This window comes from Panthera onca, chromosome X (assembly GCF_046562875.1).
Source record: "Panthera onca isolate mPanOnc1 chromosome X, mPanOnc1 haplotype 2, whole genome shotgun sequence".
Classification (NCBI taxonomy): domain Eukaryota; kingdom Metazoa; phylum Chordata; class Mammalia; order Carnivora; family Felidae; genus Panthera; species Panthera onca.
Genome location: NC_138357.1, coordinates 1,307,659 through 1,321,510, shown reverse-complemented (window position 1 = coordinate 1,321,510; position 13,852 = coordinate 1,307,659). Strand labels below are relative to the sequence as shown.

General features: G+C 51.3%; 1 protein-coding gene and 2 pseudogenes across 1 annotated transcript in view; 2 read left to right on the top strand and 1 right to left on the bottom strand.

Annotated features, from left to right (window-relative positions):
• GAB3 (GRB2 associated binding protein 3) overlaps positions 1-13,852 on the bottom strand; it is a 289,515-nt gene that overhangs the window by 5,279 nt on the left and 270,384 nt on the right. The window lies entirely within an intron of this gene.
• LOC145713639 (olfactory receptor 3A3-like) lies at positions 1,772-3,392 on the top strand (annotated as a pseudogene).
• LOC145714434 (scaffold protein ILK pseudogene) lies at positions 3,390-4,737 on the top strand (annotated as a pseudogene).

Genomic DNA, 13,852 nt, shown 5'->3' with positions numbered 1-13,852 from the left:
GGAGACACAGAATGTGAAACAGGCTCCAGGCTCTGAGCTGTCAGCACAGAGCCCGACGCGGGGCTCGAACTCACGGACCGCGAGACCATGACCTGAGCCGAAGTCGGCCGCTCAACCGACTGAGCCACCCAGGCGCCCCTGGTATTTTTTTTTAAAGAAGCTTTCAGGGGCACCTGGGTGGCTCAGTCGGTTGAGCGTCCGACTTTGGCTCAGGTCACGATCTGGCAGTTGGTGAGTTCAGGCCCCACATGGGGCTCGCTGCTGTCAGCACAGTTCACTTCAGATCCTCTGTCCCCCTCTCCATGCCCCTCCCCCACATGCACTCTCTCAAAAATGAATAAAACCTTTAAAAAGTGGGGGAGAGGGCGCCTGAGTGGCTCAGTCGGTTAAGGGTCTGACTTCGGCTCAGGTCATGATCTCACGGTCCGTCCGTCGGTTCGAGCCCCGCATCGGACTCTGTGCTGCCGGCTCAGAGCCTGGAGCCTGGAGCCTGTTGCGGATTCTGTGTCCCCCCTCTCTCTTTGCTCCTCTCCCACTCGCGCCCTGTCTCTCTCTGTGTCAAAAATAAACATTAAAACAGAAAAGAAAGAAAGGAAAAAAAAAAGGCTTTCAGCTTCATGGATTTTCCTCTATTGTTTGTCCATTTAACGTTTTATTCATATCTGCTCTTAGCTTCATTATTTCTTTCCTACTATGTATTTAGGTTTTGATTTTATGTCTTCTTCACAAAGTGACCCCTCTATCGTTAGCAAACGTCCTCCATCCCGTCGTATTCCTTGTCCTGAAGTCTGTTCTGCCTGCTCTTAATATAGCTACTCAAACTTTCTTATTAGAAGACTTGCATGGTGTATCTTTGCCCATCTTTTTACTTTTACCGTATCTGTGTCTTCATAGAGCGCATTTCTTATGCGTAGCATATAGTTTTGCTTTGCCTTTTTATCCAGTCTGGCAATCTCCGTGTTTTAGTTGCCACGTTTAGACCATTTGGAATAAATGCAACGAGGGACATCGTTGAGTTTAAATCTACCACCCTGCTATTTATTTTCTATTTGCCCCATGTGTTCTGTGTTCCCCTCCCTGTCTTTTCGTGACGCCTTTCAGATTGAGTAATTTCTGGAAGTTCACTTTATCTCCGCTAGAGAAGTGTACATATTAAACCTAGGGTTCTAGGGATCCTAATATGTGTTTTACCTCATTATAGACCACCTTCAAGTAATTTCAAATCACTTCTCACGTAACGTAAGAACATTACAGCAGTACCCTTCCAACTACCCACTCGTGTCCTTTGTGCTATTGTTGTCATACCTTTTATTTCTATAGCAGTTATACACCCCACACCGTGTTGTCAATATTTTTGCTTTAGGTGGTTTGCGACGATTGAGAGACGTTTTGAAGGGAGAAAAAAATGTTTACATTTACCCACATACTTTCCAATTCTGGAACCCTCTTCATTACTTCATGTAGGTCCAAGTTCCCACGTGGTATCATGCTTGCTTGTGGAGAACAGCCTTTAACATTTGTTGTAGTGCAGGTTTTCCGCTGACAACGAGTCAATCTCAGCTTTTATATGTCTGAAAAAGTCTTTATTTTGCTTCCTTTTTTCATTGAGGTAAAATCGAGATAACATAAAATAAACCATCTGAGAGTGAACAGTCGAGTGGCATTTAGCACATTCCCATGTAAAAGGGTTGCCGAGCAGGGCTGGCACAATGAAGAGAGCAGCTGGGGAAATTGGACAAGCTAGCCTTGGATAGGAGGGCAGGGCTCTCTTCCACCGAGGCAGGGAATAGGCAAGGGCGTTTGCTGCTGTGGGCCAGTCCGAAGATGTGATATGGGGCACGGAGCTGACAGACTTCTTGCCCGATGGTCAGAGAGGAGAGGAGAGGAGAGGAGAGGAGAGGAGAGGAGAGGAGGGAGAGCGTATCACAGAGGGCCTGGTAGGTCGCCGGGGGGACTTTGGCTTTGATGCTGAGTGAGATGGGAGGCACTGAAAGGTTCAGAGCGGGAGGAGGAGGGACCTGACTAGTGTCCTATCACTGCTCCTGAGTTGGGGCTCTGCTGGGTTGGTGAGGGTGAAATAAGGGGACCACTGCAGATAATTACGAGGTCTAGGGTCCTTATTCAGGTAGAAGCTTCTGAGGGACTGACTTTGATATCCTTACGGGAGGTGCATGCACCGTGGCTTCAAGGTCTGTGCACCTTGTCTTGGTGTGGGGTTACCGATTCCATTCTACTGGCCTCTACCTTACCGCTGGCCTCCTGAACCTAGCCTCACTCCCCCAATTCTGAGTCTTATGTTCTTAAGCTTGAAACCTGTCTCTTTTTGTTGTTGTTGTTGTTGTCTCTGGACCTTCCCTCACCCCTGCTGCCTTGTGCAAATTGGAACTCCACACTTGGATCCTCATCTGACTCTGAGTTGGACTCTACAGGTGCAGGTTTCTGCGCATGGTTCCGGGCAGCTGGGGAATGAGACCCGAGTGTCGCTGTTCCTTCTGGAAGGGCTGGCCGACGCAGAGGAGTTGAGGCCCTTGCTCTTTGTGATCTTTCTGCCGGTCCACAGCGTGGCTGGGCATTGCCAGCCTTACTGTGATGGACTCCCGACTCCACGCTCCCATGTACGACTTCTTAGTCAACCTCTCACTGCTGGACACTGCCTATATCTCCAGCACGGGGCCTCAGGTGCTGGAACACCTGCTGGCAGCAGTGTGGACCGTGCCCTATCGTGCTTGTCTTCCCCAGATCTTCTTTCTCCACTTCCTGGCTCCCTGGGAGTGCTTCCTGCTCACAGCCATGGCCTATGACCGCTATGCAGCCATCGGCCGGCCACCGCACCACCTAGTCCTCATGGGCCGACGGACGGACCCGGGCAGGAATGGCTTCCACCTCCCGCCTGCTTGCCTTGGCCGATGCGTTCGCCCACACCGTCCTTGCAGCTCCACTGAGGTTCTGCGGGCCTCGCCTCATCACCCACTTCTCCTGTGGCCTCCCTCCACTGACCAGACTCTCTTGCTCAAGCACGTGGGCCAGCGAACTTGCCCTGTTCGTCTTCAGTTTCGTGGTGGCTCTTGCACCCCGTGCCCCGGTTGCGATCGCCTGTGTACGTGTTGTGGCTGCGATTCTCAGGATTCACTCCGCTGAGGGCCGAAGAAAAGCCTTTTCCACCTGTGGTGCTCACACCACCGTGGTCTGCATTTTCTACATCGCTTCAGTCCTCTGCTACATCCTCCCCAGCTCTGCGTGCTCTGGCTTGCGGGACCGGGTGCTCTCTGTGCTGTACGTGGTCCTCACCCCCATGCTCAACCCCGTCATCTACAGCATGCGAAACAAGGAGGTGAAGAGGGCTTTGTTCAAGGCCCTCGGGAAAGAAAGTGCCTCCTAGGCACTGGTCACATCAAATCAACGAGGAGTGTCCCCGGCTCAGGAGTTTCTCACATCCGAATGTGCTCCCAGTGCTAGGTGCCTGTCAGTCTCCACCTGCTCCACACCCCACCCTCGTCGCACACTGGATGCCATATGGATCCCTCCCTGTACAATGTATTACACGAAGGCACCAATTTTGCTGTGGACCAGAGCCAGGCTGTGACGTTTGCATTGGACATGGCAAGGGGCATGGCCCTCGTACACACTCTAGAGCCCCTCATCCCACGACACGCACTCAGCAGCCGTAGTGTAATGATTGATGAGGACATGACTGCCCGAATCAGCACGGCCGACGTCAGGTTCTCCTTCCAATGCCCTGGGCGCAGGTATGCACCTGCCTGGGTGGCCCCTGAAGCTCTGCAGAAGAAGCCTGAAGATACAAACAGACGCTGAGCAGACATGGGGAGTTTTGCAGTGCTTCTGTGGGAACTGGCGACACGGGAGGTACCCTTTGCTGACCTCTCCAACACGGAGATTGGAATGAAGGTGGCAGTGGAAGGCCTTCGGCCTACCGTCCCACCGGGCATTTCCCCCCATGTGTGTAAGCTCATCAAGATCTTCTCCAGGGTGGGGCTGGCACATGCCAGTGCTTTGGGGGTGAATCCAATCACACAGGAGTTTGAAATTTCATGCACGTGATCCATTTGGTGAATCCTATTTTGGGTGCCAGGTTTCCCCCCATTTTCAGCAACGATCAAATATTTCTGTTGCTCTTTTTTTTTTCTTTCCTTATTCTAAAACACTGTTTTCTATTTATGGAAGTAAAATATGGTCATTGCCTAGGTTGTGCAGTTACAGAAACTTACAAAGTGACCGAAAAAGAAAAAAATGCCCTCTATAACCTCACCACCGCGAGAGAACCTCACTGTAAATTTTGATGGTTTATTTCAGGTTTCTTTTTGCACTACAAATGTATGTGCACGGGCGCCTGGGTGGCTCAGCCGGTTGAGCGTCCGACTTCGGCTCAGGTCCTGATCTTGCGGTTCGTGAGTTCGGGTCCCGAGTCGGGCTCTGGTGCTGACAGCTCAGAGCCTGGAGCCTTGCTTTGGATTCTGTGTCCCCCTCTCTCTCTGCCCCACCCCTGCTGTGCTCTGTCTCTCTGTCTCTCTCTGTCTCTCTCTGTCTTTCAAAAAAAATGAATATACTTTAAAAAAATTTTAAAAAACCAAATGTACGTGCATGCACACTTAAAGTAGGAAAGCAAAACTGGAATCATAGTGCACTTACAGCTCCGAACGCTTAGATATTTAAATTTTTTTCCACTATAATGTATGTTTATTATAAAATCATTCACGCCTTACACAAAGGTGTGTTGTTAGAAAGTAAAAATTTCCCATAAACTCAGTGTCTGCAGTAACCATTATGATCAGTTTTACGTGTGTCCTCCCAGACTTTTTCCTAGGATATAGTCATCTGCGTTTATAACGGTTTTTCTTTTGCTTGTTTGCATACATAGGATCATACCGATCAAGTAGGCAGTTGGTTAGACATGAGCCAGAGGCAAAGGCGGTGTTAAATAGGTGACACATTAGAAGCCTGAGGGCACAATGTCCTGACTTTGCGGCTGTTAACATCCTGGTCCTATGGCTTCCAACACACCCAGGTTGACAGACCAAGGGCCACAGGTGCAGAACAGGGGCTCTCCTCTTCAACCTTGGCCTCAGGGTAACCTACAGCTTCATTACAATAGATTTACATGGTTTTGTTTTCAACTCTCCCCGCCCAAGGGAAGATGGCCATGGACTCTTCTGGCCAGAACCTTGTGGGTGGGGCCAGAAAAACTCCCCCTCCCAACCGGTAGGAGGAGTTGCGCACATGATGGGAAGCACCCTCAGTGGGAGACCCCCCTAGCTGTGACCCATCCGGAACCTATGCAAACATACAGAGAAAAGACACCCCCAAACCCAGACACCTCTGGGCCTGTCCGCTCTGCCACCTGGAGAGTGCACTGTCCTGAATAAACTGCTTTGTGCTTGCTACTTTCCTTCCGGCTGTCCTTATTTGAGCGCAGATCCTCAAGGAAACGTTCCGTGGGGGATCCAAGAGTGGAAGCTTCCATTCACGCTGTGTAGATGCTCCCACTGGTAAACAATACCCTGTACCAAATTGGCTGTTTATAATCCTTATTCCAGGAATCCCACGGTCCCGTCATTTGTACAATCTTCTACTGGGCTGTTTGGTGTCTTTTACGGATTTATTTGCTAGGGGTCACTTGTGTTTTGAAGATACTCACTTTAGTTTGCCATTTGGGTTACTAATGTCTTCCTAACTTGTCTTTCCGTTTTATTTATGATGTTTTCTTCCATAACAGAGCTTAACACCTTTGTGTAATTAGACACTGGTGTTGGTTTATTTGTGGTTGTGGCTGTTTGCTTCTGGATTTTGCATCCTGCTCTGTTTACTGTTTGACTTAAGAATAAGGTCAAGACCGGCTTTCTTTTTCTTCTGACTCGAGTAACCCAAATAATTTCACCATTGTTCTTTACGTACTCTTTCAAGTTGGGTTGGACTCTGGCTTCTGGCTCTTCATTTTACATCTCTTTCTCCAGGCACAGCTCTGGCTTGGTCCCTTAGAACACTGCTTGTGTCCTGGCTGAGAAACCTTACGCTCCCATGAGGACATGGGACTTGTGCTCGACTTTGGACATCAACTTTGCAGCCACCCTTCTGGGCCTTTCTCCCCATATCCTTCACTCTCCTACATAGTAGAATAATGCTCCCTCAGCCGCTAACCAGGTAATATGCCATAATTACAGAAACCTGGATCAGTAGGTCATGGGGGAATGTACAGTTCCTACAAGATCGTGAACTCAATAACCTGAAAACTCTATCACCACTGAAACTAGGGTTGTGTATATTTAAACATATATAGAAATATATTTCAATTTCTTTTATTTCTTTTGAGAGAGCGCGCACACATGCACGTGAGCGGGGTGGGGGGGAAGCAGAAAGAGAGAGAGAGAGAGAGAGAGAGAGAGAATCTCAAGATGGCTCCATGCTCAGCACAGGGCCCTATGCAGAGCTCGATGCCAAGAACTGTGAGATCATGACCTGAGCCAAAATCAAGAGTCAGACGCTTCACCAACTGAGCCACCCAGGTGCCCCTGTACAATCTTTTTAAACAAAACATTCATAGTAGTATTATTTACAATAGGTTTTTCTTAACGAAAGAAGAAAACCCCAAATGCTCCAGTATCCCCAGTGCAACAGTCCTCTAATCCACTGATGCCCTAACCTCTCTCTCTCTCTCTTCTCGTTCTTGTCCTCATGTTTCTCCCTGCACCCTTCGAAGGGCAATCCAAGCTGAGCCAATCAAATCTCTCTGTCGGCCGGTCTGTCTGTCTTCCTCTGTCTCTGTCTGTCCCTTCTCCCACACCAATCCCAACTTTCTCTACTGTATCCTTCAGGCCGTTTCCTCAGAGAGGCCATCCCAGATCACCTAGCCCAAATTTGCTGGAGAAACAAATGTGCAAGAAGAAATGAAGATGCAGGTTTAGACCCTGGTGAAGACGACACTTCAATTCAGCGGAGACATATGGATTAGTCAATAAATGACATTGAGACACCTGAGGAACCTTGGGGGGAAGGGGACAAAATTAGACCAATGTCATCTTTCACACCACAATAAATTCCTTGTGTGTTAACATTTCAAAGTACTAGAAGATGGCATGAGGGACAAATTTTATAATTTTACAGTGGGGATGGCTTTCCCTTGGACATAAACTACAAAAATCCTAATGACAATAACGTACCACTTGCATACATTAAAACAAAAAAAGAGGTTAGAGAGGGAGGGAGCCAAACATAAGAGACTCTTAAAAACTGAGAACAAACTGAGGGTTGATGGGGGGTGGGTGGGAGGGAGGGGAGGCTGTGTTATGCCCAGAATTCGTGATCCCCAAAGACCACCAGGGAGCCGAGTCCGATGCAAAAGCAAAAGAACCTTTATTCGAGCTAGCTCGAGCTCAATCCCCTACCTGCACCGACGCAGCGGTGAGATACCAGGGAGAGAGAGGGAGTTTCAAAAGCACAAAGGTTTTATAGGGGTCTAGGGGCAGTTGGTGAGGTAATGGCTGTGGCCTCAGCCGATTGGCTGGGGAAGGGTCGGAGTCCTGTTACGCAGGTCGCTGGGCGTGTTTTGATCAGGAAGTTTGAACGGGTGAGCGGGAGGTTACTCAAGGGGAGGAGGCGCGGTCTGAGGTTTCTGTGATTTTCCCGGAAAAGGGGTCATGTCGGGGACATAGTCACTCAAGGTGGAGAACACAGAACAAGATGGAGTCGGCCGGCGTAAGCCCGCCCTTTCATTCCCCCCTTGTCATGTAACTTACGGACCCAATCATGGGACCGGCTGCATTTATGGTGACAAGGGGAACAGAGTTTGGAGGTTTACGCTAAGTTCTGGGAAGCATGTGTCCCTGGGGTGGCTCTGGGAGGTCTAATTAAGTATTGTCCCTGAGCTGGTATCTATGATCTGCCAGGTGATGTTTTGGGGGACGTGGGGACTCCCGGCAGCATGAGCAAAGACAAGCAGAGTTAACAGAGTTACCAATGTTAGGTGGGTCGAATGCGCTGTAGCTTGAGCTTGAGCTTGAGCAGGTTGTGTTGGTCCCGACTGATGGCCCATCGCGTGACGAAGTCCTTCCGGATCGAGGAGGGGTCCGCTGGCCGAACGTGGGTGTGATGGACCCAGGTCTCGATGCCGTCTACTTTGAGAGCGGTGGGGGTTGTCAGCACTACAATGTGGGGTCCCTTCCAGCGCGGCTCGAGAGTCTCTCGGTGGTGCCTCTTGACATAGACCCAGTCTCCCGGCTTGTACTGATGAGGTGTCGGGGTCGGGCCAGCCTCGTAGATGGCACGGAGGCGCGGCCAAATGTCCTCGTGCGCCCTCTGGAGCCCTCTCAAGGAAAGAAAAAGTTCTTGATCTTTAAACTCTGCAAGAAGTTCAGCTCGAAGGCTGGGAATAACAGGGGGTGGCCTGCCAAACATGATCTCGTAGGGAGTAAAACCCAGAGTGTAAGGAGTGTTTCTAACCCGGTAAAGGGCGTACGGTAGGAGAGTCACCCAGTCCCCGCCAGTCTCCATGGTTAATTTGGTAAGGGTCTCTTTTAGGGTTCTATTCATTCTTTCTACCTGTCCTGAGCTCTGGGGCCTATAAGCACAATGTAATTTCCAGTTTGCCCCCACCGCCTTGGCTACTGCCTGTGTTACCTGCGAGATAAAAGCTGGTCCATTGTCTGATCCTACCATGGCAGGAAAACCATGCCTGGGTAAGATGTCTTCTAGTAGCTTCTTTGCCACCGTCTGAGCCGTTTCATGCTTGGTTGGATATGCCTCCACCCAGCCAGAGAAGGTGTCTGTAAATACTAAAAGATATTTATAACCATACTTTCCTGGTTTGACTTCAGTGAAGTCGACTTCCCATTGGGCTCCCGGTCTGGTGCCTCTGAGCCTGGTTCCTTTTTTATTTGATGTGGCTCTCACGTTGGTGAGTTGGCAGGTCTTGCAGGCAGATACAACTTGCTCTATTTTGGTGTCCTGTTGGTGAATCTTGATTCCGGCATGTCGGATTAAGTCTTTCAATTCTCGGGCCCCCATGTGAGTAGACCGATGCATGTGCTCTAATATTGAGACTCCGAGCCGGTCTGGCAGCACGAGCTCCTTGTTAAGTGTATACCACCATCCCTTTATCTCCTGGGCCATGGGGAGTTTCTTGATCCGCTGTAACTCCTCCTGGGAGTATTTGGGCTGGTCTGGTAAAACTGGGTCTCCCGGGTCCGGTAGTTGTATGGTCATGGTGGGGACTGGAGTAAGGGCTACTGCCTTGGCTGCCTGGTCAGCCTTTCGATTACCTCTAGCTACTGGGTTATCAGCTTTTTGGTGCCCTTGGCAGTGGATAATGGCTAGCTTGGCAGGAAGCCATAAGGCCGTAAGCAGGTTAAGTATCTCCTGCTTATTTTTTATAGTCCGTCCTTCTGCCGTCAGTAACCCCCTCTCCTGATAAATTGCCCCATGAATATGAGCTGTGGCAAATGCATAACGGCTGTCTGTGTAGATGTTAAGCCGTTTTCCAGCTCCCAGCATCAGCGCCTTGGTGAGGGCTATGAGCTCCGCTCGCTGGGCTGACGTTCCGGAGGGTAGAGCCTCCGCCCATACGGTGTCCGTTTCGGTGACCACCGCTGCACCCGCATACCTGTGTCCATCTCGCACAAAGCTGCTGCCATCAGTGAACCAAGTAGCCTCGGCATCGGGGAGGGGCTGGTCGGTCAGGTCCATCCGGAATCCATGTACTTGTTCCAGGATCCCCGCACAGTCATGTAGTGGAGCACCTAGGTCAGGGTCGGGCAGCAGGGTTGCAGGATTGAGGGCTGCACTGGGATGCAACCGCACCCGTGGAGGGTTGAGTACGAGGCTCTGGTAATGAGTCATATGTGTGTTGCTCATCCATCTGTCAGGAGGCTGTTTCAGGACCCCTTCAATGGCGTGTGGGGTCGTGATCCAGATCTCCTGTCCTAGGGTCAGTTTGTCTGCATCCTTGACTAGGAGTGCTGTCGCCGCAATAATTCTTAGGCATGGCGGCCAGCCGGCAGCCACTGGGTCTAGTTTCTTAGACAGGTAAGCCACTGGGCGGTTCCAGGGGCCTAAGGCTTGAGTTAGAACCCCTTTTGCTATTCCCTTATGTTCGTCTACAAAGAGGTGGAAGGGTTTCGTAATGTCTGGTAGGCCCAGGGCTGGGGCACTTAGGAGGGCCTTTTTTAACCGATTAAAGGCAATTTCTTCTTTTTCAGTCCATTTAAATGTTTTCCCCTCTTTGGTAGCTTCATATAGGGGCCTGGCGATCTCAGCAAAACCTGGAACCCAGAGGCGGCAGTAGCCGGCTGATCCTAGGAATTCCCTCACTTCTCTTCGGGAGGTGGGAGTAGGGATCTTTAGGACAGTTTCTTTTCTGGCATCTGAAAACCGCCGCTGTCCGCCCTCCAGGATGTATCCCAGGTAACTTACCCTCTCCCTGCATATCTGAGCCTTCTTCGCGGATGCCCGGTACCCTAAAGCCCCCAGGGTAGCCAGCAGGTCCTGGGTCCCTCGCTCACAGTCTTTGGCCGTGTCGGCAGCAATCAGGATGTCATCTACGTACTGTAGGAGGGTGAGGCCAGGGTGCTCCCTTCTGTACTCACCCAGGTCCTCGTGTAGTGCCTTGTAGAAGATGGTGGGCGAATTTTTGAGCCCCTGAGGCGGCCGTGTCCAGGTGAGCTGCCCGCTGTAGCCCTCCTCCGGATCATGCCACTCGAAGGCGAACAGGGGTTGGCTCTGGGGTGCCAGCGGCAGACTGAAGAAGGCGTCCTTTAAATCTAGTACAGTATACCAGACCCTGGAGGGCGCCAAGGAGCTCAAGAGAGTATATGGGTTGGGAACAGTTGGGTGTATGTCCGCGACCCTCTTATTTACTTCCCGGAGGTCTTGTACCGGTCGGTAGTCATTTATGTGAGGCTTTTTGACCGGCAGTAAGGGGGTGTTCCAGGCAGACTGGCAAGGAACTAGTACCCCTAGGCTTCGTAGTCTCCGGATGTGTGGCTGGATCCCCTTCCGGGCCTCCTGAGACATGGGGTATTGTTTGATCCTTACCGGACTCTCTCCTGGCTTGAGCTCTACCAGGACTGGGGTCCTATGAGCGGCTAGTCCCATCCCCCCCCCCAGTCTCTGCCCAAACCGAGGTGAATTCTTGTAGCCATCTGTCTATATTATCCTCTCTTGGGAGCGCCTCCCGGTGGAGGAGGTATTCATCCTCCAGTTTCATGGTCAGTACCTGGATGGGGTGGCCCTTGCCATCGGTGACCTGAGGCCCCCCTTGTCTGAAAGTTATCTGAGCTCCAATCTTGGTCAGTAAGTCCCGTCCTAACAGCGGGTAGGGGCATTCTGGTATTACCATAAAGGAGTGGGATACCCGGCCCGTTCCCAAATCTACTGTTCTTCGGGTAGTCCATGAATACTGGCTCATACCAGTTGCCCCTTGTACCCAGGACTTCTTGCTGGCTAGTTTTCCTTGTGGGGTGCGGAGGACCGAATGTTGTGCTCCGGTGTCGACAAGGAAGTCAACAGGGGTCCCCTCCACTTTAAGAGTTACCCTGGGTTCGGGGAGAGGGTCCGAACCCCGACTCCCCTAATCACTTAGTTCATCTAGCTCTAGGACTTTTACTCGATCAGTCTTGCTTCCTTTCCCGCCGGCCCTTTTCAGACAATCTCGGGCCCAATGCCCTATCTCCTTGCAGTATGCGCACTGATCCTTCTGCAGCCTCTGCTTCCCCCCCCTTGGTGGTTCTTTTACCTTTTCTTGCGTCGTCTGCCAGCTGCCGGAGACGGCGGTCTCGTTCCTCAGGGGAGTCAGCAGTGGTAGCTAGTAGTATTCTGGCCAGGTCTCGAGTCTGCTTACTGCTGGCAGCCGCCATGGCGCCAGCCTGCTTGTCCTCAGGAGGCTCCCAGTTATTATATACCTTTTCGGCTACCACCAGTAAGTCCTGCAGACTTTTTTCTCCTAGTGTATCTATTTTCTGTAATTTTCTCCTAATGTCTATGGCCGATTGGTTTACAAAGGCCATGATAACAGCTGCCTTGCTTTCCGGAGCCTCTGGATCCATGGGGGTATAGGTACGGAATGCCTCCATGATCCGTTCTAAAAAGGCAGCCGGAGATTCATCTTTTCCCTGTTGTACATTTCCTACCTTGGCCAAATTGGTTGGCTTTCTAGCAGCCATTCGGAGACCCCCCATTAGAGTCTGGCGGTAGACCCGGAGCCTCTCCTTACCTTCTGCCGTGTTGAAATCCCACTGGGGCCGAGTTAAGGGGAAGGAGGCATCTATCTGAGCCTGGTTGGTGGTGGGATTCCCGTCTGTGCCCGGAACTAGTTTTCGGGCCCCATTGAGGATTCTTTCTCTTTCTTCAGTCGTGAACAGGACCTGCAAAAGCTGCTGGCAATCGTCCCACGTGGGCTGATGGGTAAAAAGAACAGAGTCTAATAAATCAATAAGCCCTGCCGGTTTCTCGGAAAACTTAGGATTCTGAGCTTTCCAATTGTAGAGGTCACTAGTGGCGAAAGGCCAATAGTGATGGGGCTGATTCCCCTCCGCGTCTGGGGGTCCGGTGGCTCGCAGGGGCAGAATAGTGGAGTCGGCGGCGGAGGCAGGTTGCTCCCTCTGAGCCCTTTGTCTGGTGAAGGGCGGGCTTCCCACTGGAGCGTTTCCGCCTCCCGCTCTCGGAACAGCGTCTGCCTCCCCCGGAGGGGGAAGATGGTGTTCTTCCAGCATCCTAGAGGGGTTATACGAGGGAGGAAAAATTAATTCTTCTTCAGTACCCCCCTGTAAGACAGGGTAGAGGGGTGCTGAAGGCTGGATAAGACTTTTCTTCTTCTTTGTCCCCTGCAAAGCAAGAATGGGTTTTGGCTCCGGAGGGAGCGGGGCTAGGAAGGGCTTAAGCCAAGAGGGTGGGTCTTCTACAAGGTCCTGCCAAGTGATAATGTAAGGGAGCTGATCAAGATGGCCCGTCTTAGGCTGAGAGATGATACTCCTGACTCGGTGGATGGTAGGGAGGTCGAAGGTCCCCTCTGGTGGCCATCCGACATTGAAAGTTGGCCACTCGCTAGAACAAAAAAACTGCCACCGACCCTTTCGGACTTCCACACTGAGGTTGTTAGCTCTTCCCCTCACATCCTTAAAGTGATCAATCATAATACTTAGAGGCGTAGTCTGAGTCTGTCCCATAACGTCCGTCCAGTAAGTCCACAGAACAAAACAGAGAAACACAAAAACAGACAAACAGAGGGCCCCTAGAAAATCTTCCAACTCCATGGAAGCAAAACTGAAAGCTAGCTTAGACATTTGAGGGGATTCCACGTCCCTCCAAAACCGATGAGGGGATTCCACGTCCCTCCAAAACCGATGAGGGGATTCCACGTCCCTCCAAAACCGATGAGGGGATTCCACGTCCCTCCAAAGACGACGGCCTCACGCCGACCAGTGGGAGCGACCCGCCTCGTCTCAGACCTTTGAGGGGATTCCACGTCCCTCCAGAAGGGAGAATCGGAACGTCTTCCGAAACTCCCGGCCCGTGGTCCTCCAGTGCGTCCACTTAGACCGCGTCGGGCACTACCAGAATTCCAGAAGTGAGCTCACACAGAAAAGACAGAACAAACAGACAGACACTAACCGTGGCCAGTCAGGCTCTCCGGGTCGGGGGTCCCTCAGGGGTCTTGGGGATCCCGGGCCGAGCCCCCAAATGTTATGCCCAGAATTCGTGATCCCCAAAGACCACTAGGGAGCCGAGTCCGATGCAAAAGCAAAAGAGCCTTTATTCGAGCTAGCTCGAGCTCAATCCCCTACCTGCACCGACGCAGCGGTGAGATACCAGGGAGAGAGAGCGAGTTTCAAAAGCACAAAGGTTTTAT